The sequence below is a fragment of the Mirounga angustirostris genome, unplaced genomic scaffold (assembly GCF_029215605.1).
Source record: "Mirounga angustirostris isolate CCGP_5_RB_7025 unplaced genomic scaffold, mMirAng1.0.hap1 SCAF_8, whole genome shotgun sequence".
NCBI classification, from domain to species: Eukaryota; Metazoa; Chordata; class Mammalia; order Carnivora; family Phocidae; genus Mirounga; species Mirounga angustirostris.
Window position 1 is genome coordinate 109,446,773 of NW_026991716.1, and position 15,353 is coordinate 109,462,125.

At 34.5% G+C, this 15,353-nt stretch overlaps 1 long non-coding RNA gene across 5 annotated transcripts in view; it reads right to left on the reverse strand.

Moving 5' to 3' along the window:
* Nucleotides 1-9,374, reverse strand: part of LOC123836583 (uncharacterized) — a 104,069-nt gene extending 94,695 nt beyond the window's left edge. For all 5 annotated transcript variants that reach the window (XR_008505380.2, XR_008505381.2, XR_008505382.2 and 2 more), the window contains exons 1-2: nucleotides 9,202-9,374; nucleotides 5,302-5,422 (exon numbers count right to left, since the gene is read on the reverse strand). This is a non-coding gene — a long non-coding RNA (uncharacterized LOC123836583). The remainder of the gene's footprint in view (nucleotides 1-5,301; nucleotides 5,423-9,201) is intronic.
* Between the last annotated feature and the right edge of the window lie 5,979 nt (nucleotides 9,375-15,353).

Consider the following 15,353-nt stretch of genomic DNA (forward strand, 5'->3'; position numbering starts at 1 on the left):
TATTTCATTGTGTTAACATAGTGTATCATGTTAATTGATTTGCAGGTGTTGAATCATCCTTGCATCCCTGGAATAAATCCCACTTGATCATGGTATATGATCTTTTTAATGTATTTTTGAATTTGGTTTGCTAATATTTTGTTGAGAATTTTTGCATCTATATTCACCAGGTATATTGGCCTGTTACTTTTTTGTGTGTGGTGTCTTTGTCTGGTTTTGGTATCAGCCTAATTGTGGCCTCCTAAAAATTGTTTGGGAGCTTTCCCTTCTTCTCAATATTTTGGAAGAGTTTGAGAAGGATAGATATTAAAAGCTTCTTTTAATGTTTGGTAGAATTCATCAGTGAAGCCTTCTGGTCTTGGACTTTTGTTTGTTCTGAGGTTTTGATTACTGATTCAATCTCCTTACTAATAATTGGTCTATTCAGATTTTACTGTCTTTGAAGATTTTAAATCTCCAGAAATTTATCCATTTCTTCTAGGTTGTCCAATTTATTGGCATATACTTGTTAATAGTAGTCTCTTATGATCATGTGTATTTCTTTGGCATTATTTTTTTTTAAGATTTTATTCATTTATTTGACAAAGAGAGAGAGAGCACAAGTAGGCAGAGCAGCAGGCAGAGGGAGAGGGACAACCAGGCTCTCCACTGAGCAGGGAGCCCAATGCGGAGCTCGATCCCAGGACCCTGGGATCATGACCTGAGCCGAAGGCAGCCACCTAACTGACTGAGCCACCCAGGCGCCCCTGCCATTATTTTTAACTACTCTTCTTTCATTTCGGATTTTATTTACTTGATCTCTTTTTCTCTTGGTCAGTCTAGCTAAAGGTTAGTCAATTTTGTTTATCTTTTTGAAGAACCAGCTCTTAGTTTTATTGATCTTCTCTGTTATCTTTTTACTTCTTCTCTATTTCATTTATTTCTGCTCCAATGTTTATTTTCTTTTTTCTATTAACTTTGGACTTTGTTTATTTTTCTTATTTTAGTTTCAATGGGTGTGAATTTAAATTGTTTATTTGAGAATTCTTTTGTTCTTGAGGTAAGCCTATATTGCTATGAATTCCCCTTTTAAAACCACTTTTGCTGCATCCCATAGATTTTGGTATGTCATATTTCTGTTTTCATTTGTCTATAGGTATTTTTTTAATTTCTCCTTTGATTTTTTTCTATGACTCAGTAGTTTTTCAGTAACATGTTGCTTAATCTCCATGTATTTGTAGTTTTTCCAATTTTCTTCTTGTTATTGATTCCTAGTTTCATACCATTGTGGGTCAGAAAAGATGCTTGATATGATTTCAATAATCTTTAATTTATTGAGACTTGTTTTGTGTGATCTGTTCCATGTACACTTGAGAAAAATGTGTATTTTGCTGTTTTTGAATAGAATGTTCTGTATATATTAAGTCCATCTGGGCTAATGTGTCATTTAAGGCCAATTTTTTCTCATTGATTTTCTGTCTGGATGACCTATTGATCTAAGTAGGGTGTTAAAAGTCCCTACTATTATTATATTACTATCAATTTTTCCCTTTAGATATCATAATATTTGCTTTTATATTTTGGTGCCCCTATGTTGGGTGCATATATATTTATAAATGTTATGTTTTTGTTGGATTGACTCTTCTATCATTACATAGTGCCCCTCTTTGTCTTTTATTACAATCTTTGTTTTAACATCTATTTTGTCTTACATAAGCATAACTCTGTCAGCTTTCTCTTTGTTTCAACTTACATGTAATATCTTTTTCCATTCCTTCACTTCCAGTCTGTGTGTGCCCTTATTTCTGAAGTGAGTCTCTTGTAAGCAGCATATAGATATGTCTTTTTTTTTTTTTTTAAATCCATTCATCCTTTCTATGTCTTTAATTGGATTATTTGGTCCATTTACATTTAAAGTAATTATTGATAGATATGTACTTATGGCCATTTTGTTGTTTTCTGGCGGTTTTGGTAGTTCCTTTTGTCTGTTTCTCTCTTTCATTTTGGTTTGATGAATTCCTTTAGTGTTATGTTTAGATTCTTTAGATTCTATTTTAAGTTAATAGCAACTTAACTTTAAACACATTCCAAAACTCTACATATTTATTTCCTCACCCCCATTTTATATTTCTGATGTCACTTTTTACATCTTTTATTTTATGTACCCTTTAACTAATTATTTTAATTTTAGTTAACTTTACTACTTTTTTCTTTTAAACTTCTTAGTAGCTTTATAAGTGATTGATCCACTATCTTTACTATATATTTACATTTTCCAATGAGATTTTTTACTTGTGTGTTTTCTTGATATTAATTAATGCCATTTCTTTTCAGCTTAAAAAAATCCCTTTAATATTTCTTGTAAGACCACTTTAGTAGTGAGGCACTTCTTTAGCTTTTGCTTAACTGGAAAACTTGTTATCTCTCCTTCAAATCTGAATGATAATCTTGACAGGTAGAGTATTCTTGCTGCACCTGCCCGCCCCCCCCCCCCCACACACCCAGGTCAGCACAGAGCCCAGACATGCCCCCATTGTTGGGAAGTGTCAAGACTTGTCAGTGATCCAAAGGGGAGATTCTTATTTAGCACCTAGATTCAGAATGATTGGAAGTCAGATCCTCAAGCAGCAGTGTTTAAAGTATGTAAATATATTTAGTCTCATGGTCCACAATCATAATCCCTGCTGGCCTCTAGATCAGAAGAGTTGAAGGTATCCCCTGGAGAACTGTTGCAAAAAATTGGAGCTCTTTTCTAGTAAGTGTCATCAATCTGTATTGAGGCCAAGGAAGTATACAAGGATGGTGTGTCCCTGCTTGTTTTCCAGGAGCACCTCCCTAGGTTTTAGATATGTGGGAAATCTGAACCCTGTTCCTCAGGCCAAAGCTCCAGGCTAAGTAAATAGGTCTTTTTCATAAGAAAACTTGGGTTGTGTTTTAGTCTGATATTTTTGCAGTGCCCTGGGAGTGGTAGCCTGCCAAGAGCTGTCTTTCTAATTTTTTTAGTACTGTGGAGCTCTAGAATGCCAGCCCTCTTGGCAACCAGAGCCAAGCAATCAAGAGATGTCCCCTGTGTTGATCATGTACTCCCACTGGCTTTAGCAAGGCAGCTGAGATATGTTCACCAGCTTCAAAAGGGCATCAGGAAAATGTCTTTTCTGTGCATGCCCATGGGCTTTAGCAATTCAGTGGGAGAATGCCTTATGTGCGCATGTATGCCAGGTTTAGGCTGGAAATGGAAGAATATCATGACTGCTTGCACTTGCCAGCCCCAGCCAGGGGCCCAAGGAGTTTTGCAACCACCCATTCTCACAGACTTAGCTAGGGAGTGGAAGAACCTCATGACCATTTGCACTTGTCCACCCAAACCAGGGAGCAGAGAAACATTGCAACCACCCATGCTCTCTGGTCTCAGCAAGTGCCACCACTGCTCACCTTTGCCCATCCCAGCAAGGCAGTGGAAGGCACTGTGTCCAAGCTTGCCCACTTGTCTTAACAAACTATGTGGAGAATGTAAAAATGGCATCCACCAGTGACTCTATCTCCAGGGAACATCTCCAATGTCCACCATCCCTTTAGTCAATGCCCCCTGATTAGCAAAAGAATCACCTTCCAGGCACTTTTCAAAGTGCTGTTTTTTCTGGGTCTTGGGGTGAGTAAGACCACACATGAATCTTCCAAGAAGAGAATTCCAGTTTCCTATACCACTTTGGGACCCCTGGACATCAGTCCCATTGATCTTCCAATGACAATCTGGCAGCTCATCTTTTTGGATGAGCGTAACAGGCAGATCCCTGTGGCCAGGGTGCCTGATCTGGGGTATTCAACTTTCACTCCACCAGGAGAAGTACCTGTTGGTGAAATCCCTCTCTATTGTGTATTGCTACATGGTGATTGGGATTTTTTGTGAGACCATGTCTCTGCTTCTCCTACCCATCACAATGTGGCCCTTTTAGCCTTTGTTGTGTAGAGCAGTTCATCTAGTTTTCAGATCTTTTTCAGAGGGAAATGATCTACACGTAGCTTTGAATTTGATGTCTGTTAGAGGAGGTGAGTTCAGGATCTTCCTCTATCAACAAATTGGCACCCCCTCCCCATTGGGCACTTTTAATATCTCCATGTAAAATATGAAAGAACTGAGTTAGAGTCAAAATTTTAGCCTTGGCCTATACAGGGTCCAGAACACTTCTAATTTTATCAACTATGAATTTCTAAAAGGAATCCAAATTTTAAAAAAATCAGAAAGCATATTCAAAATCTTGCTTAGTTCAATCAAAATAAAATTCACTATGGAAAACATTGTGCTTCTACTACTCTTCTAACAAATAGTACTATGGTTAATTAACAAGTATCATATCTACAGTTGGTAAAATACAAAAAAAATCAACATACAAGTTCTCATTCTTGAAAGAGAATTCAAGTCCCGTATATATTCCAGTCTCATATATTCTTTAAGCTTCTTGTGCCCTAGTTTTCAATTAACTCCAAAATAACTAAAAATTTTCCTTAGCTATAACAGAGATCTATGAGCCAAAAATTCTCTGAAATCACACAGATTCCTTAATTGTACCAATAGAAATTCATATTCAGTAGTTTTGGATGGCACTGGAATATTCTTTTTTTTTTAAACTCCCCAGCTTTTATCTTATGTAACAATCTGGTATCAATGAGGGGAGCTGCATCTGGAAACTCCTGAAGTAGAACATTTCATCACCAACCATGCTGATGAACTAGGTGTTATATTTATAGTGCAAATAAATCTAACAGCAACAATTTACAGATAGCATTTTATGGTGGATTAGTTTATGGAAAATGTGTGATAAAGCAAATCTTATTTTAATGTGATAAATGTTGGGATTATTGTTATATTCTGAATCTTCCATCCAGTATTAACCAAATTGACCACAAACACCACACTGACTCAACTACAAAGTATTTATCTTTATGCTGTAAAAAATATTTTCTGTCCTACTTTTAGTTATTTTACTAGTAATCAATATAACATAACAGACATTGATAAACACATAAATGAATCAAGGTAATATATAAAAAAATAAAATTGGACAGGCTTTAAATAACTAAACAGAATTTGGACTTAAATATAACTATCAAAGGTTCAGTTCAGTTTTAGAGAGGAAATGGATATGATTGAACTTGTATTTTAGAAGAGCACTCAAGAGGCAATTGTGGAGAATGGACTTGAGGGGAAAAAGATTAGCAGCAAAAGAAACAATTAATAAGTAATAGGTGATGAGAGTCAAAAGTCATAGCAGTGGGGATAAAGAGGCAAAGAATAATAATAACTAGCATTTAAATAATGCTTACTGTGGGGGCATGTGGATGTCTCAGTTGGTTAAGCATTCAACACTTGATCTCAGCTCAGGTCTTGATCTCAGGGTCGTGAGTTCAGGCCCCATCTTGGGGTCCACACTGGGCATGGAGCCTACTTAATAAATTAATAAAATTAATTAATAATGCTTACTGTGTAGTAGACAATGTTTTAAGCACTTTATACATATTCACTCATTTAATCTTCACTATAACCCTATGAAGTAGTGTTATCAATTGACTTTTTCTGGGTAATAACCCAAGACATAGTACTTTAAAATAACAATCATTTATTTAGCACATAATTCTCTAAACTGGCAGTTCTGATCTTGGCTAGCATCACACATACTCTTTAGTCAGTTGCTATGATCTATAATGGCCTCAGTCAGGAAGGTTTGTCTCTATCCCACATGGGGTCTCTTTCCCCAGAAGACTGGCTCAGTCTTGTTCACATAATAGTTGGGCAAGTTTTCAGAGACCAGTAGCATTAAGTGCCTTTTAAGTCCTAGTATACACAATATCTTCTTCACTCTATTAACCAAAGCAGGTCACAGTCCAGCTCTGATTTCAAGATAGGAAAATCAACCTCATCTCTTGCTGATAGATGCTGCAAAGTTACATTGCAAAGGGAAGGGTAGATTGAGGAGGAAAAGTTGTGGCAATGTATGTAATCTACTTTATTTTTTAATTATTTTTATCATGCTTATTTTGCAGATAATGAAACAGAAACACAGAATTATTAAGTAATTTACCTTAGATCATTCACTAAACAGTGAAGCATCACTGTTGTCAGAGGAAATGACCTATATGTCTCTAAAGTTTAAAAAAAAAAAAGGTGGATGTCTAGAGAAGTCTTAGGAAGAAAAATCAATATGATCAATGATTAATTAGATTGGGAGCAGAAAGTCAGGGAAAGAATAAGAGAGGATCCAAATGTGGAAAAGTGGTAATATTATTAAGAGATGATAGCATTTGTTGATGATCCTATCCAAAAATTAAGTAATATAGCAGTATGATTAAGTCCTAGACAGGGATAGGAATAGGCCTAATAAAAATGTTGATTTACTCACTAAAGACTGAGTTGTCTTCAAATTATTTAGGTGGACATGTATGTTGGGCTACTGGAGATAGAGTGTTTCCCTCAAAAGAAAGAAATCTGGACAAAGATACAGATTTGGGCTCCATATAGTTGGTCTGGTAATTGAAAGCCTGTGACTAGATGAAAAGACTCAGAAAGATTTTAACATGAAGGCCATGCACATAGTTCCAGAGAGGCACAGAGTCAGTGCAGAAGAAAAGGAGCCTTCCAAGAAATTTTTACAAGACCAGTGCTCTAACCCCTGAGCTATGGAGCCTCTTCCAAGAAATTTTTAGATGATAAAACCAAGAAATAGCAATATCAAAAGCAGTAAGATAACAGTAAGATATTCCCACTAATGGAAGATGAAACGATTTGTCTCCCACTGAAAACAATTGGAAAATCTAGATAAAATATTTTAAAAACTAAAGACTCACATCCTTAAATAAATTAGAGAACCAACATAATAGTAAAGGATCTAAAATAAGGAGAGAGGCCCATGAGGGTAAGCACAGAATTTAGGGTTACTTTATCCTGGGAAAGTTTGACAATTACAAAGAAAGCTTTTGAGAGTTTGGGCTGTGCTTTTGACAGCCTCACAGGTCTAAGAGAACTAAAGTTGAGTCCAGAGTCTACCAAGGGAAATGGCTTCAGTAAATCCTTTACACTTTAGACTGGGACCTTACAAAGCTGCCGTCTAGGTATAAAAGTAAACCAAAAATTGACCATTCTTCTCAGAGCACTGCAGTTTCTCTGAATCACCTGTCTTTTAAATTAGATTAAAGAAATTTATTAATGGTGTATCACCCTTAGTATCACCAGGCATCCTCCAGAGCATAAGCTCCTAGCAAAAACACATGCAAATTTAGATCTTTTTTGTGATATGATAACATCATTCTAGCCTTCAGGTTATATCTACAAAATACTTAAATCTGAGATCCTCCACATAATCAAAAATAACCAGTCATACTAGAAGACAAGGCAACATGAGCAAAAGCAAAACAGCAATAAAAAAGAAAAAGCAAACAACAGAAAAAGATCCACAGGGCCTTCAGAAATTGGTACTCATGGATAGAGATTTTAAAATAACTTCAAATGCTGTCCAAGGAGATAAAAGACAGAATAAAAAATTGATTAAAGAATTTGAAAATATTAAAAGCATCCAGACAGAAACTCTAAAACTCTGAAACTCAATAAACAAAATTAAGAATTTAATAGGTGGCTTTGCCAACAGATTAACACAATTAAAGAGAAAATTAATAGCCTGAAAGAAAGATCAGGAAAAGAACACCCAGAATAACAGCATAAGGTGCATAAGATACAAAAGAGTATAGAGCAAACAATGGTAAGGACTACATATAACGTTTGGAATGTCAGAGAAAAGAAAGTTACTTCAAAGAACATGTACTTCAAAAAGATAACATCCAAGTGACCAATAGACATTGTTAATGTGTTTAACTTTACTAGTAGTCAGGAAAATGCAAATTGAAAATACAATGAGATAATGACTACGTACCAAAATGACTAAAACTTGAAAACACCAAAAGTACCAAGTTTGGCAAGGATGTGAAGTAAGAAGAATTCACATATCCTTCTAACCATGTAAGGAGAAGAGGAAGCCATTGATGAACAAGACCTAAGAATTGGAAAGAAGCAAATACCCAAGTGGAAGTTTACTTGTAAATTATCAGAGGTGAAATCTACCTTTCTTTTGAGAGGAAGAAATGATGGATGGAGATATAGATTGTTTTGGAGCCAAAATTTTGAGGAAGTTCTGAGTGTATTCTATATTCTTCATCCATAAGAGTGAGGCTGTTGATTAAGGGGAGGAAAGCAAAGGTGGGTTAGAGAGTTTGCAAATGTTACAGAAAATTTTAGACTGGTTGTCATGTGGAAGTTGTAGTTGACAAGGCATATGTAAAAAGGTAACTAAGAATACTGAGAACTAGGTTTATAATGAAAACAATGTAAATTGGGTGATTCTAATTTTAGTGTTTTAGTGATTTCTATGGTCTCAATGTTTCAGGAACTATCTCGGTTTATGAAGTCTGTCATAAGTATCATTCCAGTTGCCTCTGAAGTCAATTTCTTCATTTAGTGAGAAGTAGAAATACTGTACTCACTATAGAAGAGCATTATAGATCTGTTCAGAAACAATTGTATGTAGTTATACAGAAAAACATTCCAAGAAAGTGAAGACAAAGCATTTACATTGAATCTGGAATAAAGTGGTGACCTTGACCATGGAATGGTGTTTAATCCACATACTTGCCTAGAAAAACAGTTAGCATTTAAATTATTTTAGGCACTCTAGCATCCATGTCCCTTAAGCCATCTCAAGCAAAATGGTGCAGGCCCCCAAATGTTACTAAACTTCCAGCAAGAGAGATTCAGCCAACTTTCTTTGTGGACCATTCTAGTTTCTCCCAATTCTCATGGCCTGGGCATACTTTCTTATATGTTTCATGGTCTATTTAACTTTCCCTGAAGTCTGGAAAACCTCAAAAGCCTGTTGACAGCAAGGATTTTTAAAAGTCTTTCCTAAGACAGCCAAAACTATAGCTCATAGCCAGCACAGAAACAATTTTTTACAAGCAGACCAGTGATATAGGTTTCCCTCCCACTCAATTACATTCCCTCATTTCAGTTCAGCTTTGCATATGAGTTTTACAAAGCTGAGTTTGACGAGATGAAATGTTGTTAGGAACTAAAAGGCAGGATCATGGAAACACCTCACCAGAGATACATTTAATTAAAATGACTCACCATAACAGCAAAAGAATAGGCAATTTTGAAGGTCTCCCAAACTTTCTCCTTACCTTACCACCAAATCTCATGTGGTCTTAAAAAAAAAAATCCCAACAAAGGATAGATAGAGTCTGGAAAAGAATACACGTTAGCTTGGTACTCTTTTGCATTTTGTTATCCCTCTAAACACCAGAACAGGCAAGACCAAGTTTGCAAGCCCAAGAGACACTTTCAACAGCAACCTTATCTTGTTGGAAAGTTTGCTCTGAGGTCACATGGGGCGAGCCAGAGCCCAGCTGACAGTGTGTCAAAAGGCCTCAAGCTAGCAAAAGAAAGCACTGTGAGTGCACAAAGGTCGAGCATCTTTGGAAGTGGGTAAATTGGAACAATATGATATGCTTTGTCTAAAAACATATCCCATTTTCTAACTGCAAAAAGCAGTTTGTGATCTGGATTCTTAGCAGCAGAGGAAATGAAAATGAATAAAATTAAGCTAATGTCAGAAGTGCTGGACTTTTGTTGTTGCTGCTCATGGTGGTATTAAAAATGAAAATAACCGAAACACATGCCTAAATATATAGACAGCAATTCCTTCAAAACCCTGAAAACTTTGGGCAAGCCCAAACAGCATGCACCTACCATCCAATTCAGGGGGAACCAGGCCAGCATTGGATTTCACAGATAGCACCACAGACAGCTATTAAGCTCTAATTCGGTGTCACATTTTCTGCCCAGTGCTGGCTGACTACTAGCCCAATTTGCTGGCTTCACTCTCTGTGTTTCTTCATTGTTTCAAACTAGGCAGAGACTTATCTTAATAATGGGTCAATCCTCAGCCAAATGTGTTCAATTGAAGGCCACCATGGGAGAATGGCAGGATATTGTCTTTCCAACAGCAAGCGAATTGCAGGCAGCTTAAGGCAATATCCATTTCACTATAATGCTGGTTTATGTTACAGCCCTTTTCAAACTTCTAATTGCTCCGTATTGCTGACATTTATAGACATGCCCTATTTTAAATGAAAACACAACACTGAGGTCAGGAGGAGGTTCTGGGACAGCAGAGACCCCAGGTGAAGCCAAAGGGGGAAATTACTTTAAAACTTCTAAATGCCAAACATGTTTGAGAAAAGTAGGAAAAAAAATAAAGTCTTGGGGCAGAAAAAACATTAATCATGCCCCATGGTATAAATTAATAATAACTATATTTAATTTTCCTATGTAAACGTTCTATGGTTGGATTATATAATTTTTAAATGAAAGCAAATATTATTCATTGGGCCTGGTAAGTCTGGTAAGTCTCATTTTATATGGAATAACTTTGAATATGATTTTTTTCTCCCAATTTCACTTTGATTTGTTAAAAGCAAATACACCAAGCTAACCAGGTTTGTCAGCTGCTTTTGGCAATCATGGTATGTTATGAGCCTTTCAGATTATTCTAAAAGTCACAATGAATAAAAAAATATATCACATTTATGTAGGACTTTTCACCTAGTATCTCATATGGTTTTATAAATAATAAATCATTCATTCCAGAATTGCAACTAAGGAGCCTCAAATAAAGTTCTAATAAGTAATTCTCCCAGGTAGCTTCAGAAGAAGAAAGGCATATAAAGACTACAATCATTTTCATTTGTTTATTCATACATTCATTCACTGAGTTATTGAGTCATTGATCCATATCCTGAACAAATATTTATGTCATGTTCATGTGTATTTAACACTGTGTGATTTCAGACTCTATAAAGAACTATTAAAGAGCTTACACTCTAGTTGGGTCCTGGTTAGGAAATCAATTGTTTAAAATCTTACTCTAAATTGCCAGAACAAATTCTTTTCAACATTATGCTTACTTAACTCCCTGTGAATGTCTTATTGAGGAATAAGAAATTATTAAGGAATATTCAACAGTACTGTTTTCTTTTTACATATCATATATATTCACAGAAAAAATTTTAGAAAAAATAAAAATCACCATTTAAAATTAAAAATCACTATTAATTCCACTATGCAGGGATAAATATTGTTAATAATTTGGCACACAGATTTCTTGTCTGTTTTTAATTTTTCTGTGTGTGTGCAAAATATATCCACATTTGACATAAATAAGATCATGATACACATGTCCATTTATAATTAACTTTTTCTTTTTTTTTTTTAAAGATTTTATTTATTTATTTATTTGAGAGAGAGAATGAGAGAGAGAGAGAGCATGAGAGGGGGGAGGGTCAGAGGGAGAAGCAGACTCCCTGCTGAGCAGGGAGCCCGATGCAGGACTCCATCCAGGGACTCCAGGATCATGACCTGAGCCGAAGGCAGTCGCTTAACCAACTGAGCCACCCAGGCGCCCCTATAATTAACTTTTTCTCAGCTATTAATATATTATGAATATTTTCCAATGTGATTAAATTTGAGTTTTTGGTATTATGAAGTCAAACATAATGACCACATGATTTTTGTTATTAATTCCACTTCAAGTTGTGAAAGGACATTAAACTACAAGTCAAATTCACATGAAGAAATAAAAAACACAAGTAAAGTTAACTACATAGATAAATATAAGAGATATTATAAATACTTTTTGTTTGCCACTTCTTTTTTTCCTGTGGTTTAAAAAACAACTGAAAAATTGGAAAAATTATAAACCTATGTTGATAAACACACAATGTATAGATACATGACTATACAGCATTAAAAAGTGGAGAAACAGAGCTATACAGGATCAAAGTTTTTGAAATACTATCAAAATTAAATTGGTATTAATATGAACTAGATTATTATAAATTATAATTTATGATAACACCTAAGGCAGCCACTAAGAAAATAACTCAAAAATATATTGTGAAAAAAGCAACAAAGTAATTAAAATCGCATACTAGAAAACATTTATCTACTTGACACAAAAGAAGACAGGTATGGAAGAAATGAGGAAGACAATATACATAGAAAATAAATAGCAAATGGCAGATGTAAATTTTACCTTATCAAGAATTAGATTAAATGTAAGTGGATTAAACTCTTTAATCAAAAGGTAAAGATTGGCAAAATGGGGGAAAAAATGATCTAATTCTATTCTGTCAACAAGAGACTCACTCTGGATTCAAAAACACACAAAGACACAAAGAAAGTAAAAGGATGCAAAAAAGACATATAGTAGACCCCTTTATCTGCAGTGTCACTTTCCACAGTTTCAGTTACCCACAAACAACTGTGGTCCAGAAGTAGATGATCTCCTTCTGACATATCATCAGAAGGTCAACAGTAGCCTAACACTGTGTCACAATGCCTACATCATTCACCTCACTTCATCTCATCACATAGATATTTTGTTATCTCATATCATTACAAGAAAAGAAGGGTGAGCATAGTATAGTGAGATATTTTGAGTGAAAGCCCATATTCACATAACTTTTCTTTCAGTATACTGTTATAATTATTCTATTTTATTATTTGTTATTTTGTTAGTCTCTTACTGTGCCTAATTTCTAAGTTAAATTTTATCATAGGTATGCTTGTGTAGGGGAAAAACATAGTATATATAGGGCTTGGTACTATTATCCATGGTTCCGGGCATTCACTAGGGGTCTTGGAACATATACCCTATGAATAAGGGGGGACTACTGTACCAAGCAAACAATAAACAAAAGAAAACTGGAGTGACTGACTATACTAACAGCAGATGAAATAGATTTTAAACAAGAATTATCAGGGAAAAAGAAAGACATTTATAATGATGAAAGGTCAATCAAGAAGATATATATATATATATATATATATAACAATTACAAGCATACATGTACCTAACAGCAGACGCCCAACATACATGAAGGAAAAAGTAACCAAATTGAAAGGAGAAATAGAAAATTCAACAATAATAGTTGGAGACTTAAATATGCTACTTTCAGTAATGAACAGAATGACTAGGTAAAGGATTACAAAGAAATATAAAACTTGAACAACACTAGAAATCAACTAGACCTAACACACATCTATATAATTCATTACTCATAACAGCAGAATACTCATTATTTTCAAGCACATGGAATATTCTTTAGAATAGATGATATGCTAGTTCACAAACCAAGTCTCAATAAATCTGAAAGGATTAAAATCATACAAAATGTGTTCTCTGACCATAATGGAATGAAATTAGAAATCAATAACAGAAACTTCGGAAATTCACAAATATGTGGAAATTAAACATACTTCTAAGCAACCAGTGGGTCAAAAGAAAAACCATAAGGGTAGTATAAAATACTTGATGATGACCACAAATGAAAGCAAAGCCTACCAAAACTTATGATTTATAGGAAAGCAATGCTCAGAGGTAAATTCATAGATGTAGATGTCTACATTAAAAAGGAAGAAAGATTCAAATAACCTAACCCTTAAGAAATAAGAAAAAAAATAAAGCAAATTAAACCCAAAGCAAGCACATGGAAGAAAATCATAAAGGAAAAAGAGTGGAAATAAACAAAACAGAGAATAGAAAACAATAGAGAAAATCAATAAAACAAAAAGATGATTCTTTGATGAGATCAACAAAATTAATAAACTGTTCAACAAATTAACCAAGAAAAAAGAAAGAAGATTCAAATTACTAAAATTAAGTATTAAAGAGGGTACATTTCCACTAACCCTATAGAAATAAAAGGGATTATAACTGAATATTAGGAACAATTGTATGCCAACAAGTTAGATTACCTAAATGAAATGGGAAAATTCCTAGACAGACATAAACTACCAAAACTGATTGAGTAAGAAATAGAAAAATAGACCTATAACAAATAAGGAGAATGAATCAGTAACCAAAAAACTTCCCCCCTCACACACACACACACACACAAAAGCCCAGAACAAGATGACTCCATTGGTGAATTCTGCCAAATATTCAGAGAATCAGCACCAATCCTTCACAAGATCCTCCCAAAAATAGAAGGTAGAAATACTGGTTAACTCATTCTACAAAGCCACAAAAATCAAAGATATCACAAGGAAAGAAAATTATAGACTAATATTCCTTATGACTGTAAGTACAACAAAAACATTAGCAAACTAACCCAGCAACATCTAAAAAGGATTATGTAATATAACCAGGTTGGATTTATCCTAGGAATGCAAGGTTGGTTCATATATTAAAAATTAATGTGATTGCCATATTAATAGAATAAAAGTAGAAAGTGCATAATCATTTCAATACATGCATAAAAAGCATTTGACAAAACCTAATACTATTTCATAATAACACTCAATAAGCTACAAATTGAAGGGAATTTCCTCACCCTGATAAAAGGTATCCATCAAAAAACTACAGCTAAACTCATACTTACTGGTAAAAGATTGGTATCTTTCCCCCTAATATCAAGAACAAGATAAGGATGCCCACTCTCCCCACTTTCATTCAACACTGTATAAGATGTTCTAACCAGGGCAATTAGGAAGAAAAACAAATAAAGGCATCCAGATTGGAAAAAAGAAGTAAAACTATCTCTATTTTTTAATGACATAATCTTATATATTAAAAACTCTAAAAAATCCACAAACAGATACACAAGCACAACAAGTGTTTGGCCTGTTGCAGGATATAAAATCAAGACACATAAATAAGTTGTATTTCTATACACAACAATGAATATTCCAAAAATGATATTAAGAAAACAATTTCCTTTACAGTAGCATCAAAAGAATAAAATACTTAGGGATAAATTTAACAGAAGCAATTAAAAACTTGTACATTGAAAACTACAAAATGTTATTAAAAGAAATTAAAGAAGATCTTAAATAAATAGAAAAACATCTTGTGTTCTTAGATTAGAAGACTTAATATTGTTAAGACTACAATAGTCCTCAAATAGGTCTTCAGATTCATAGCAATACTTTTACCAAATTCCAATTGCTTTTCTTCAGAAATGGATGAGCTGATCCTAAAATTCATATAGACATGCAAGGGACCCAGAATAGCCAAAATAACCCTGGAAAAGAATAAAATTGAAGAGCTCATAATGCCTAATTTCAAATCTATTACAAAGCTACAGTAATCAAGAAAGTGCGGCATTGACTGCCAAAAGGCTAGACAATAGATCAGTTGAATAGAATTGAAAGTCCAGAAATAAACCCTGGTATCTGTGGCTAACTGATTTGCCATGAGGATGTCAAAACTATTTAATGGGGGAGAGGAATAGTCTTTTCAACAAATGATGCTGTAACAACTGAATGTCCC